The sequence below is a fragment of the Asparagus officinalis genome, chromosome 1 (genome assembly GCF_001876935.1).
Source record: "Asparagus officinalis chromosome 1, Aspof.V1, whole genome shotgun sequence".
NCBI lineage: Eukaryota > Viridiplantae > Streptophyta > Magnoliopsida > Asparagales > Asparagaceae > Asparagus > Asparagus officinalis.
In genome coordinates, this window is record NC_033794.1 from 69,476,181 (window position 1) to 69,491,616 (window position 15,436).

Sequence of the window (15,436 nt, forward strand, 5' to 3'; positions counted from 1 at the left end):
CTTCGGAACTCCACCGACAACCCTCAACTGCAGCAGCTGCCCCGAATTGCTCCTCGGACGCTGCCTCCTCTCAACCTCAACCCCATGCCCAACCCTAATCGGCTCACTCCCTTGCTTCTTCTCAACCACAACGTCATCCCTCCTCAAATACGACGTCAGCTTCGCCGGCGCCTCCGCCGTCGTGGCCTGCGTCGCCGCTGTATCCCTGCTGTCGTCGATCGCCGAGGGTTTTCCGCAGGCGCAGCCCATGGGAAGACTCGAATCGGGGCTCTAGCACGGATTTTGAAGTGACGGTGGATGCTGGATTGGGGATTTGAGGAAACTACAGGACTCGTCGGGCTCCATTTAGGGTTAGGGTTTTTTTTTTCCAAAGGGTTTTAAAAGGTCGCTGTTTTCATTTGGGCTTTCGAGGGTTTCGAAGTGGGATCTGTCGGGGACTGGAAGGAGACGGAGTCAGCGTGCCGCTTCGCAGTCGACTTATTTTGCAGTCTTCACCCAGACATTCTCGAAATTACATGAAAAGTATCTGTTCGTATCTGCAAATTGCAAGTTTTCAGGACTCTGAAGGGAGGATTGTTTCCTGTGGGGGAACGGAAGAGCAAATAGGGGTGTGGGTATGGATCGGTTTGGACCGATTAAATTGAACGAACTATACCCGAATTTTAATAGTTCGGTTAGATTTGCCAGAAGTTTTATCCGGACTAATCGAAACAACCGCTCTCTCAGTTCTCAAAATCGACAAATTTTCTTTCTTTTCACTTTTCTTCCTTCTTCTGTACTCTTTTTTCAATTGATATTAATTTGTATTATTTTTTTTACATTTAATAATCCATATTTCTGCAATTTCTTGATCTGTGACTTTCTTTTAAGCTAAAACAATACATTTTTCTAAAGTAAGTGGGTCAATATCAAAATCAAATAAACATAACTCCCTTTGTTTTCAAATTTAGAATGATTTGATTTGCCTTGACAATAAAAATTATCATTTCAACCGAACCTACAGTTACTCACTCCTAAACCTAGTAGAAAAGATAATATAACATTAGCAAAATTGAGCCAATTAATGTCGTCAGTATTAGTGTGAAATGAGCTAAAAAAATAATAGTCTTAGCATCTAGTTTTAAAAAAAATATTGTATACCTAACAACTTGAAGCAAAATAAAGCAAGTTGCAAAACAAATATGGAAAAAATATGCCTAGCCCCAAAAGTGAGATCCCAAACTGACTAATCCCCTTAGTTTCGTAGGCATTTACATAACCCTAAATTGAAATGGCCCGGGTAGGGACGTGCCTAGAACAGGTCCGGGGAGCGGTAGTTGGGCACATGGGGATGCTTGCTTTTGCTTCTTGATGTTTGCTTCCCTCTAAGCGATAGCGGGAGACCAAGGCTGACAGCTCAGGAGTGGAGGCAGTCAAGAAGGTCCGTCATGAGGAGGTGACGGAGACCACCAAAACGGCGGAGGGCCATGTCACGACCACTCTTGTGTCAACTCCGGGGGTAACTGCCCCTGTGACTGAGGTTACTACGCCTGCTCCAGTCGCTACATCAGGGACGGTTCCGTTTGCTTCGGAGGCTTCCCCATCAATACCTGATGCGGGATACCAGGTGGGGGCATCAAGCACTCCAACGATCATGTTGGAAGGTAACCTTTTAATACTTTGTATCAGAGCTCTAGTTTTAATATCCTTAGGATCATCCTGTGTCGAGTCGTGGAGTTAGAATAGAGTTTCTTAAGTTTCATGTATATAGTCCGCTAGAAATTTCTAGAATGAGTGTGGACGTTATATACACGTATTCAAAAAAATTATGAAATTTTTTTTATGATATTAATAGTATTTGCGTGAATGATATATGATACGAGATCTATATATGTTTTGTTTTAAGACTCATAAACCTTCTCTCATGTGCTCAGATGGCAGGACGCGGTAAACCTAGTACCCGAAGAACTGGTCAGACAGAGCCACAGCAGACTCCACCAGAGCCGCAGCAGGCTCTACCCGAGCCGCAGCAGGCTCCCCAATACTTGATAGACCTGATGGCTCCCATAGCCGCTAGGATGGCAGCTCTTGAGGAGCTTGTGACGAGTCACATCACCCCACCGCTGCCACCAGTAGTTCCACCACCGGTTGTACTAGCTCTGGTGGAGAGACACCAGAAGATGAGAGCACCGAAGTTTCAGGGATCGTCAGATTCACTGGCAGCACATAAGTGGAAAGAGGATGTTAGTAACATTCTTGAGATATTGAATATGACTTCAGTTCAGAAGCAAAGGCTAGCATCTTACAATCTCAAAGGGGGTGCGAGAAGATGGTATCGGTTGCAGTTTACTCCAGATCAGAGGATGACACTCACGGACTTCACCTATTTCTTTGATGAGCAGTTTATCTTGTCTGCGGCACGGGACGGGAAAGAGCTCGAGTTATCCAGATTGTCTCAGGGGGACTTATTGCTAGCAGATTTTGAGAGCAAGTTTATGAGCCTGCTTCATTTCACGGGCATGTGGCAGACCGGAGAGCGCCAGACTCAGATGTTTCTAGCAGGACTTCACCCTAGCCTTCGTCGATACCTCGTTTCTAGGAGGTTTTATTTAGTTCGGGAGGTAGCGGATGCTACCATCTCTCAGGAGAATGAGTTAGCCTTGTTCCAGAAGGACAAAGAGGGAAACAACAAGGATAAGGGCAAGAACAAGAGATTATTTTCAGGACCCCAACAGCAGCAGCAAGCCCCTCATAGGAGAGGACCTCAGCATGATCAGAGAGCACCCCCAGCAGCGCAGGTTTCAGGGTGCATGTTATAACTGCCGTAAGATTGGGCATAAAGCATCAGAATGTCACAGTGCACCCGCAGTAGCCCAACAAGGGAGAGGACAGAATCAGTAGCAGAACAGAGCCCAGGGCCGAGGTCAGGGTCAGCAGGCGAGGCTAGAGGCACCACCAGTGGTACCGAAGATTGAGGGGCAGATTCGTGCAGTGCAGGAGGTCCCTTAGGGACAAGTAGTTCCATATGCTCCACCTTAAGCAGCGTAGTAGGTTTAGGCCACCAGTAGGGTCTATGCAGTAGTCCTTCGTGATCATGGAGTGAGCGGGGCTGTAGTGGAGGGTACGTTCTCGGTGAACTCTCTTCCAGCTCGTATTCTTTTCGATTCAGGAGCTTCACACTCTTTCATATCTTGTGCTTTTATGAGTAGACTCCAGCTAGTAGCTCAGCCTCTAGATACTCCTTTGTCAGTTTCCACCCCTTTAGGTGAGATGTCGCTCTTGGAGAGCATTTGTAGGAGTTGTATTGTCAGCTTAGACGAGTCTGAGTTTGTTGTCGATCTGATAGTGTTGAGCATGTCAAAGTTTAATGTTATTCTGGGTATGGATTGACTATCTTCCTACCATGTTAGTATTGACTGTTTTGTGAAAACAGTCAAGTTGCGGGCGTCCGATGGGTCCGAGTTAGTTGTGGCAACCTCTCAGGGGAACCAGTTTGTGGAGTCATTACTGGCGTACATCAAGGAGGTGATGCTTCGGGAGCAGAGTGTTGATATATGTGAGACTAGAGTCGTCTCGGATTATCAGGATGTCTTTCAGGACATACATGGGTTACCTCCTGTGAGAGAGGTTGAGTTCTGTATTGAGTTACAGCAGGACACAGCCCCGATATCCCGAGCACCCTATCGCATGGCACTTGTTGAGATGAGGGAGCTACAGACCCAATTGGACGAGTTGTTAGCTCAGGGCTTTATTCATATGAGTCATTCTCCGTGGGGAGCGTCGGTCCTCTTCGTGAAGAAGAAGGATGGTAGTATGCGATTGTGTATCGACTACCGTGAGTTGAACAAGGTCACTATCCGGAATAGATATCCTTTGCCTCGGATTGATGACTTGTTCGATCAGCTGCAGGGAGCGTAGTATTTCTCAAAGATTGATCTTCGTTCTAGTTATCATCAGTTGCGGGTCCGGGAGATGGATATTCCTAAGACTGCCTTTCTGACTTGATATGGGTCCTTCGAGTTTCTGGTTATGCCATTTGGGTTGACCAATGCACCCGCGATATTCATGGATTTGATAAACCGTGTCTTTCGTCCATTTTTGGACCAGTTCATGATTGTGTTTATCGATGATATTCTTATCTACTCGAGATCGGAGACGGAGCACGAGTAGCATCTACGTTTGGCTTTGCAGACCTTGCGTGAACATCAGCTATATGCTAAGTTCAGCAAGTGTGAGTTTTGGATTTTTGAGGTTAGGTTTCTTGGCCATATTGTCAGCAAAGAGGGCATAGCGGTAGACCCAGCTAAGGTTTTAGCAGTGCTTGATTAGGAACCACCAAAGACGGTTATCGAGATTCGTAGCTTTTTAGACTTGGTCGGATATTATAGGAAGTTCATTCATGACTTCTCGATGATTGCAATGCCACTCACACGCCTTACGAAGAAGGGTGTACAGTTCACTTGGAGCATGGAGTGCCAGAAAGCCTTTGATACCTTGAAGGTTAAGTTGACTACGGCGCCGGTTCTTACCATTCCAAACAGTGATAGGATATTTGTTGTGTACACGGATACGTCATTAGCAGGTTTAGAAGGTGTTCTGATGTAGGTTTGGGAGGTGTTCTGATGCAGACTCAGAGAGTAGTAGCATACATTTCACGACAGTTAAGGGTACATTAGCAGAACTACCCCACACATGATTTGGAGTTAGCAGCAGTAGTATTCGCGCTGAAGGCATGGAGACACTACTTATATGGAGTTCAGTTCGAGCTTTTCACAGACCATCAGGGTTTAAAGTACCTTTTCTCATAGAAGGAACTTAATCAGAGGCAGCGGCGATGGATTGAGTTTATCAAGGACTACGAGTTCGCGATTTAGTATCATCCGAGGAAGGCGAACGCCATGGTAGATGCTTTGAGTAGGAAGCGTCGACATCAGATTATGGCTTTGAGGTGCTCGTTGTATAAAGATCTTCTCACCCTTAGTCAGTTCGAGTTTAGGCCAGAGATTGGTGGGACCAGCGCATACTTAGGAGCTATTTCAGTACAGCCATCTTGGAGGGACAGAGTAGTCAGAGCTCAGTTAGAGGACTCTTGGATTATCTTGGAGGGACAGAGTAGTCAGAGCTCAGTTAGAGGACTCTTGGATTCAAATCCGGAAGGAGGAGATTGCCAAAGAGCCCAAAGATGTTAGAGGACTCTTGGATTCAAATCCGGAAGGAGGAGATTGCCAAAGAGCCCAAAGATGATTGGACCATTGGAGCAGATGGAGGACTTCGAATGAAGGGTCGATTAGTTATGTCGACCAGGGTGGAGCTGAAGAAGGAGTTGTTTGATGAAGCACATCATACTCGGTATACAGTGTATCCAGGAACCACCAAGATGTATAAGGACTTGAGGAGACACTTCTGGTGAAGTGGCATGCGTAGAGACATTTCAGATTATGTGGCTAAGTGTTTCACCTATCAGCAAGTGAAGGCAGAGCACCAGAAACCAGTAGGGATACTTCAGCCTTTATCCATTCCAGAGTGGAAGTGGGTGGACATTTCTATAGATTTTATTGTAGGGTTGCCGAAGTCAAAGAAGGGGAACGATTCAGTTTGGGTAATAGTGGATCGGTTGACGAAGTCGGCACATTTTATTCTAGTGAGGACCACTTATACCACCGAGACATATGCGAGGATATTTATTCGGGAGATAGTTCGACTTCACGGAGTTCCAGATACGATTGTATTAGATCGAGGATAAGTGTTTACCTCGCACTTTTGGAGGAGTTTTCAGGATTTATTCGGTAGCAAGTTATTGCACAGCAGTGTATTTCACCCTCAGATGGATGGCCAAACTGAGAGGGTGAACCAGGTGTTGGAGGACATGCTGAGGGCTTGTGTTATTGATTTCCAGGGCAGTTAGGAGGATCATATTCCGTTGAAAGAGTTCGCCTATAACAATAGTTATCAAGCGACGATTGGTATGGCTCCGTATAAAGTATTGTACAGAAGGCTTTGTAGATCCCCTATATGTTGGGCAGAGTCGGAGGATAGCTTGTTGCTTGGACAAGAGCTGATGAGGCAGACTATCGAAAAGGTAGCAGTGATTAGGGAGCGCATTTTAGCCGCTCAGAGTCGACGGAAGAGCTATGCGGATCATAGACGGTGACCGTTAGAGTTTCAGGAGGGAGATTTTGTTATGCTGAAGGTATCGTTGATGAAGGGTGTGCAGCGATTTGGTAGACGGGGAAAGCTTGCCCTGAGATATGTTGGCCCTTTCCGGATTGTTGAGCGAATTGGGGCTGTTTCTTATAGACTAGATCTTCTAGCATCGATGTCTAGTGTGCATGACGTATTTTACATCTCTATGCTCAGGAAGCATCTTCGTGATGAGGAGAGACAGCGAGTATTAGATGCTCCGGAGATCGAACTTCAGGATAATTTGACTACGATTGAGATCCCAGTTTGTATACTTTCTAGAGGGGACAAGAAGCTTAGAAATAAAGTGATTCCTTTGGTGAAAGTCCAATGGAACCGCAGAGGATCTGAGGAGATTTCTTGGGAGCACGAGGAGGATATGCGTCGCGACTACCCACACCTGTTTGAGCAGGTAAAATTGTTTGAATTTTGTTTTCTTATGATTTATGATGGTTATGGAATAGTTGTATTTATCTTTAACGCTAGAATGGGGGTATTGACACTTAATCCGTAATCATTTGGGATACATGGTATATATATGGGGGGTTCCTTGTTTGGATTTTTCTCCCGACGTACTATTCCCATTTAGTTAGGGATTAAGGCGCAAGTATTTACATTCTAGACTGTTAACCTTAAATACCGCTATGTTCATATTTGAAAAGTTATGCTATGAGATGTTATGTTTCTCTCGTATTATTAATGCTTGTGAGTCAATTTTGGAATTTCAAGGACGAAATTCTCTTAAGGGGGGAAGAATGTAAAACCTCGTATAATTAAATAAATGAGTTTTTATTGTGAAAAATATGTTTATATCATAGAGGAGTATCATAACAAGTGTTTTGGGATCAAATAAGTATGATTATGTGAGAGAAATCAAGTAGAAAAGACCAGCACACGATAGGTTCATGCACAGCAAATTTCTGCTGCGCAGTCGACCGCGCGTGGCGCGGCGGTCGACCGCACAGCGGCCAGACTGTTTTCCCAGTCCGAGTTGTTTTGGGTTTGGGTCGGGTTTGAGAGCTTATATATATATATATATTAATTATTTCGGGAGAGCCTTCTCTTCATCAGAGAAAACCCTAGTAGCCTCCCCCTACCCTCTTGCAAACCCTAGCTTGTTCTTTGGGCGATTCTTAGAGGATTTCGAGGAGTTCGAGCGAGATCCAGCGGTGTTCAACGAAGGAGAACCCCCTCATGATCTCACCCATAGTTGTTCATCACCCCTCAGGCGAGTTTCATCTCGCCCAACCCTGCACCCAGTTTTAAATGTTTTTAAATAATTTTTTTCACGGGTTTTTGTTGAGCCTAACATGCTTGTTTGAGTATAAAAGTTGATCTTTATATTGTATGTTGCAAAAGAACATGTTTTCAGATGAATGAAGATCACCCACGTTTTTCTTAAGTACAGATTTTGAACTGGTGTTTAGTATAACAAGAATTTTGAAAGAAAACAATTGTTTTCGAAGGTTTCGTCATATATATGCATGTTTTAAATTGTTTCTTTTTGTCTATAGTGATTAGACTGTTTATACCATGTTCCAGATATACTAAATCACATGCATAGGGTTGCTAGTACATATAAACATCACACGAAGATCGAGATCGATTTCAGTTAGAACAAAAACCTAAAAATAGGATTTTTCTGCTGCGCGGTCGACCGCGGTGATGCGGCGGTCGACCGCGTATCGTGCACAGATCGGTTTTCAGCTTCTGTCTTGATCGTGGTCGACCGCGTTAGGCGCAGCGGTCGACCATCAATTGCAGTCGACCATGCATGGCGCGGCGATCGACCGCTGGGGAGCATAGAAACACAGTGAGTTTCTGTTCTTAGTGCGGTCGACCGCGCTGGGCGCGACGGTCGATAGCGAGTCAGTTTTCTGCCTTGTTTTGTTTTGTGCATACGTCGTGTGGCTGGCTAGATTTCTGAATTATTTGGAATTGTTAAGCACAGAGAATTGTGTTCATGAGTTGATTACAGACAGGAAGTTTTCTTTATTTCACCTAGACAGGAGAGTAAATAGTATATAGATGTTTTTAATTTGAAATCCATTGTAGTCCATGTGTTGGACGCCTATCTATTACGGCCCATGTGTTGGACCTCGATCATAAAGTCCATGTATAGGATATTTGCTCATTTCAGTCCATGTGTTGGACATGTAGCTTTGCGGCCCATGTGTTAGACCTACGTTATTTATAGTCCATGTGTTGGATCTACCCATGTGCAGTCCATGTGTTGGGCTATATCATAATGCAGTCTATGTGTTGGACATTGGTTACATGCAGTCCATGTGTTGGACATTCACTGAATTTTTCCTCATCTAACATATGGTAGAGGAAGTTCAAGAGTTGTACAAGTATTCTGATATCTGGTAGGATATTTTTGAGATAGTTCGAAATGGAGATTTTGCTCCAAGTTATAGTTGGATTTGATAGTTAGCTATTTACAATATGAGCTTATGGAATGGTTGAGACTTCCTCGCACACGTTGTAAATTCCTAAATATCAAACTACCATTTTTATTTTAGATTTGATGTTATGACTATGACTATCTATATGTATTATCAGTATTTTTCTATCCAACTAGCCTTTCCCTTAGGGTTGGTTAAGATGTTACTCGCTATAGCGCTTTGTCACTCGTTGTTTCCCCACTTTCAGGTAACGAGCCAGGTGCACGGAGAGCCGTAGCTTGATGGATTTCCTCTAGTTACAACTTATAGATATTTTATTAGCATATTATGTTTAGGACTCCACGACGACTTGGTTTATGAACATTGAGATGTTATTTCTAGTTTTGTAAAGGCAAGGTGCCTTATTGTCATGTCCTTTGTTCTATGTCAAGACAGTTGTACTCAGTTCATATATTATTCCTTTTTCTGAGATTCTTTTGATTTATATCAGTGGTGGTTATTTCTTTCAGAATATCTATTGTTTAATATTTCTTCCGTACATTTTCTTTTGCTTGTTTGTATCTACACCCGTTATTGATTCCACTAGATAGATACTTATTATGATGGTGAAACATGTTTTTGCACGGTGTAGTGCATGCCAGGTTTGATATATCTTGGTTTTATCTCGGACTGCAACCTTGTTGAAACCAGGGGCGTTACAATAAGGGTTAATTTTCACCACCTGACGTTTGTGTTGACTTAACGCAGGCACGGTTGAGGGGGAGAAGGAGGAGGATGAAGGAGAGGAAGGAGGTGATGCCTCGATCCATGAGGAGATATCGAGCTAGGAGGAGGTGTCAGCTCATGAAGAAGTGTCAGCCCAACAAGGAGAGGTCCCAATCCTTAAGGAAGTGTTGGCTTATGATGAAGCACCAACCTAGCAGGCGGAGGTTCTGACTCGAGGTGAAACATCTGCTCGGTTGGTCGTCACTTCATCATCCCCTACTTCGGTGAACGTCGAGGTTACCGCCAGATCTGCGGTTGAGACCTCAGTGGTGCCAGTTGGGCCCTCAGCCTTAGCGGTGTCTACTACTACTCCCACCATCGTGGCTACCAGCGCTTCGCTCATGGCTGGTGAGGCTGACCCCTCTCTCGCGACTCGCTTTCATAAGAGATCAGAGGATCGAGCTATTGCCATCTTCCAGGATACGCTTGCCGACAACATTAAGCTCGCACTGGATAGGAGCTGCCATTTCGAGGAGTTCAAGGAGATTCTCGACTTCCACATGGGCTTCTTGGTCAAGATGCTCGGTGCCTTCGTTGTCGCTCCGTATCATACGTGCTTAGAGGAGGCATAGTAGACTATCCAAAAGCTGTTTTTCCTCCACGCTAAGGGTTCTGAGATCCTCCATCTTGCATCCGACGGGGTCCAATCAGCCTTGGAGGAATGAAAACATAGATTAGAGGAGATGACGTCATTGGAAACAAGACTGAAGGAGGAGCTGGAGCACGTCATGGCTGAGGATGAACATGTAGGTAAAGAGTTGTTGGCCCTCTTGTTTTGATTGATGATCTTACAAACAATTTACGACTAACAATCATTTTAGCATGTTTGGTTTCATATACACAGGTCAGGCAAGTTAGCTGATATTGAAGCTTGTGCAACTCTATCTATCCATCAAGATCAAGCTTCTCATATCCTTGTTTTGGTAATAGGGTTGATATGTTGTGTGTAGTATTATATTAAGCTCAACACACACACACACACACACACACACACACACACACACACAACACCACACACAACTATATATATAATATATAGTATATATATTATAATATATATCTTTGTGATTTTCTCGAAACATTGTTTTAAGTCAAAGTCTAAATCAATAAAAAACATGTATTTTCAGCGGCTATTACAGAAAACAGTGATTTCCTAAAATAGAAACACAACTTGAAAATTTCTTTCCAAATGTTTATTTACATGTTTATAACTTTCTCCAAATTTCATATTTTTTTGAGCTTGTTTGATATTTTTAATGTCAACAAAAACCTCTTTTTATCAAACTTGGAATCTGTTTTTCATCAGCTCGCGGTTGACGCAGTGGCACTACGGTCGACCGCCATTTTTCCAGAGACCCAGACTAAGTTTTTTTTAACAGCTCCGGTCGACGCCATGGCGCTACGGCGACCGTCATTGGCGCTTCGGTCGACGTCATTGGCGCTGCGGTCGACCGTCACTGATCAGTCTGTTTCTTTGTTTCTCAACTATCGCGGCGTCGACCGGACTATCTCTGCAGTGACCGCCATGTAGGATCTGAAATAGATACACACAGAACACAAGAGGAGCGATGAATAGTGTTCTTTTAAAATTTATGCAAAGTAGATTATAAATTACAAAGAAAAATAGCAATCTCAGAAATTCACAATCACAAACACAAAGTTTTATACTGGTTCCACCAACCCGGTGTACATCCAGTCCCCAAGCAAATCCCGCTTGAGAGTCTCTATAATGATTTTGAATAAACTTACAAAATCAAAAACAAACCTGACCAATTTGCAAGTCCCTGTAAATTGCAACACCAATTGACAATCACCTTGCCAATTTACACACCAATCTCTAAACCAAGAGATTAACACTTCTCACAAACCGAGAAAACTTCTTTAAAACAACAACTCAATTCCTATAAGCCTTGATTTGTAGTGTTGTATAGTAGTGGCTTAGGAATGATTCTAACTTCTGTAAATTGCCTAAATAATAAGTATTTGAATGATGATCAAAGGCAATTTCAGAAACTTTTCTTTTTCTCAAAATCTGAATGTTTTTATACTTGAAAAATGCACAAAGATCAAAGCTTATGGGTATGTAAGTCTGTACATTTTTTTTGAACAAATAACCTATTTATAGCCCTTGAAAAGATAATTATTTTAACTTTAAAAACGTTTAAAAACAGCTATAAACAGTCATTAATTCAAACTTTAAAATCTGGAAAAACTGTATCTGTAGTCGACTACACTGAGTTTAAACAGACTTTGTGAAGTCAGAAAAATTCTCAGTAGTTGACTATAAAGGTCATTAGTTGACTATAATAAATCAGACAGAAACTTGAAAAATGTATTTTGCCTTCAGTAGTCGACTATAAAGTCGATTAGTCGACTATATTGTAAACTAACAGAAACTTATATTTCTGTCATAAGCTTGAGTAGTCGACTATTATTCTAATTAGTCGACTATACTGTAAACTGACAGAAACTTATATTTAGGTCACAGACATGAGTAGTCGACTACTATTCTAATTAGTCGACTACTAAGAGTTAAAAAAATGATATGAATTAAATGTTTTGACACTTAATTATTAACTATAACTCTAATGGTTAACATAGGGGATTTCTATAATTAACCAACACAATAAGCATGTGTCAATGTGTTCTAATTTCTATGTGTGTGTGTGTGAGTGATCAAGGCTTGTACAATATTTCTAAGTAAAGAAAAAATGTAAAAACAATTACATTGACGTGTATATTCTTCATCTTCTTTACTTCAAAATGCCTTGAACTCATCTTGCACTTGTTCATATATGATATTTAAATCTGCATATAAATGTTAGTGCATATGTATAACACACATATTGATTCTTTAATATAAATAAATTGTTATCATCAAAATTATATCATGGGGACATGATATCCAATATTCTCCCCCTTTTTGATGATGACAAATAATTTATGCATATGTATATATATATATATAAAAACTTTGATAAGCAAATATACTTACTCCCCCTGCATAAAAGCACATTAGAGTCTACAATTCATATTGTTATTGTTGAATCTGAAAAACTAAAAAACATAAATTCATAAATTCTGAAAGCATTCTCCCCCTTTGTTATTAACAAAAAGAAATATGTAACTATCCTAGACATATCATAATTTCCTCTTCATGAGCTAGTACTTCAAATAGATCATCCAGATTATGAACATAGTCCATAACTTTACCCATCCAAATAGGTAGGCAAATACTTCCCATAAAAATCAAAACTTCCACAATGTTCATCGCCATAATCTGTTTAAAATATATATAGCACATGTATTAACTATTTAATCATTATAAAAGCAATCTAAAATATATATAGCACATGTATTAACTATTTAATCATTATAAAAGCAATCTAAAATGCAAATTCATAAATCATACTAAAGTTAAAACAATTTAGTAGCAACATATAAAAGCAATCTAAAATGCAAATTCATAAATCATACTAAAGTTAAAACAATTTAGTAGCAACACACCATATATTACATATGTCTTAAAAAACATTACTACTACATAGTTCGTGAAATGCAAACTTAAACAAACAATAGAACACATAATTGTTTTGATAACAAACATAAAGTTCAACCAAATACTAAATGATGCATGCATGATCTTCTAAGGTGCTGGAGGAGGTTGATATCCTTAGAAGAATGCACTAAGCTTCAAGTCCAAATTATCAAATTTCTTCATTAACTCCTCCTGATTACTGATAATGTAACTGTTTTGGGAGAAAAGAGCTCGCTGACCAGTCTCTAACTCAAGGATGCGTTCAGACAAGGTGTTATATTGCACATCCGAGAAGCAAGAGGGTTCTAAGTCCATTTGTGGCGGTTGTTGACTAGTTGAAGGTCCTGCTTGAGTTGAAGATTGTGAAATATCTTGTGGAATTTCTTCTTGATGAGGATGAGGTTCATCTTGAGGATTTTGTTTATGAATTTCAAAATTTGTTAACTTCATCCTAGTTAGGGGCATTGGAATCAAAGAATTCAATGGAACGGACAACAGAAATTTTTAGATTTAAGATCCACATGAAATTTGTCAAAGACTTTTGTTAAAAGGCACCATAAGGAAGAATTCTTTTTGGTATTGTCAGAAGATTGTCATAATAAACTTCTGCCCAATTAACTTGGATATTTCCCATTATAGCATATAGTGCTTTTGCTAAGTCTAGGGAAATGAAATGGAAACTCCCATTTTTTGGAAACAAGTTATACGCTAAGATTCGTGCAATGAATCTAGGAATTGGACGAAGTTTGTTTGAATTATTTAAAGGTTTACTATAACCAGGAAGAAATATATGATTAGATAATAAATCTGAATCATTCATTCTAATTGACCTAAGAGAGACTCCTTGAAAAGGAATATTGAAAATTTTTCCAATTGACTTTATAGTCAATTCAATTTCTATTCCTTTAACAAGAGTTTTAAGCTTTTCAGTACCACTAATAGTTCCAACACGTTCTATATTAGTATAGAACAATTGAACAAGAAAAGGATATGTGAGTTTTCTATTTTCAGTAGAGAATAATTCAAGCAATCCCATATTATCAAAATATGATCCAAAGTTTCATGGAATAAAATCATCAAATTTCACAAATCGTCCTGGAAGAACTTCAAAAGTGGATATTTTGTTAAATTCTTCAAGTAAATCAGGACTTTTTAAGTATATGATGATTTCATCATTAACATTAGTATGAACTTGCTTAGCTTTCTTAGCTCTAGACATGATGAATCAGAAATATATCAAAAGATAAGAAAGATCAAGTTGAGAAATTATCACAAACTATTGAAACCCTAGAACTAGTCGACTATGACTGGGTGTAGTCGACTACAGAACCTATCAGACTTCATAAAACAATGAGTTTGATGAAGGTTTTGAGAAGAAAAATGAAAATAAAATGATGCCCTAACTTGGATTCAATGAGTTCTGAAGAGGGGAAGAAGAAGAATCGGTTTTAAGAGAAGTTAGTGGGTAGTTTTAGGTTTTTATCATTTTTCCAAAAAAAAATTAAATTGTATGGTCCAGATTGAATTGTAAAAAAAATGAAAGGTGAAGAATTTATCTTAAACATGTGGCTAGGATTGATAGAGTTGAAAATATATAGTTGAGATGAACTCTACTTAAATAAAACGGATATTGGGTTTTGGGTTTTAGGTTTGATTTGTAAAAATCCAAGAAGCTTGAAAACTGTAAATCTGTGAAATCTGTATTAGTAGTCGACTAGAAAGTGAAGTAGTCGACTACACTGTAATCGACAGAAAGTTAATTTTTAGATTTTAACTCAGGGTAGTCGACTATAGGTGAAATTAGTCGACTACACTGTAATTTACAGAACATCTTATATGCAATGCTTGTGCATGTAGTCGACTATAAGTCAAATTAGTCGACTATTAAGGGTATGTATGCATATGTGTTTGTTTTAAAACTTTAATTTAAATCTTCAATTGAACATATACCTAATTCCCTGCTTAATTTAACATAAATTTCTTCTTTTAAGGGTTTTGTTAATATATCTGCTATTTGTTTATCAGTGGGTATAAATTCTAATGAAATGTCACATTTAAGCACATGATCACGTAAGAAATAATGTCTAATATCAATATGTTTTGTATGTGAATGTTGAATAGGATTTTTAGATAAATTAATTGTACTAGAATTATCACACATTATGGATGATATGGGACAATTTATGCCATAATCAGATAATGTTTGTTTCATCCATAAAATTTGAGCACATGCAAGACTTGCAGCAATATATTCAGCTTCAGTCGTTGATAATGATACTGAATTTTGCTTTTTACTAAACCAAGATATAAGTGAATGTCCTAAGAAATGACATGTTCCACTTGTACTTTTTTATTAGATTTACATCCGGCAAAATCAGCATCACTATATGAAATTAAATCAAATGTGCTATGTTTTGGATAAAACAATCCATAATTTGTAGTATCTTTAAGATATCTAAAAAAAATTTCACTACTTTAAGATGTGATTCTTTAGGATTAGATTGAAATCTAGCATATAAACATATACTAAACATAATATCAGGTCTACTAGCAGTAATATAAAGAA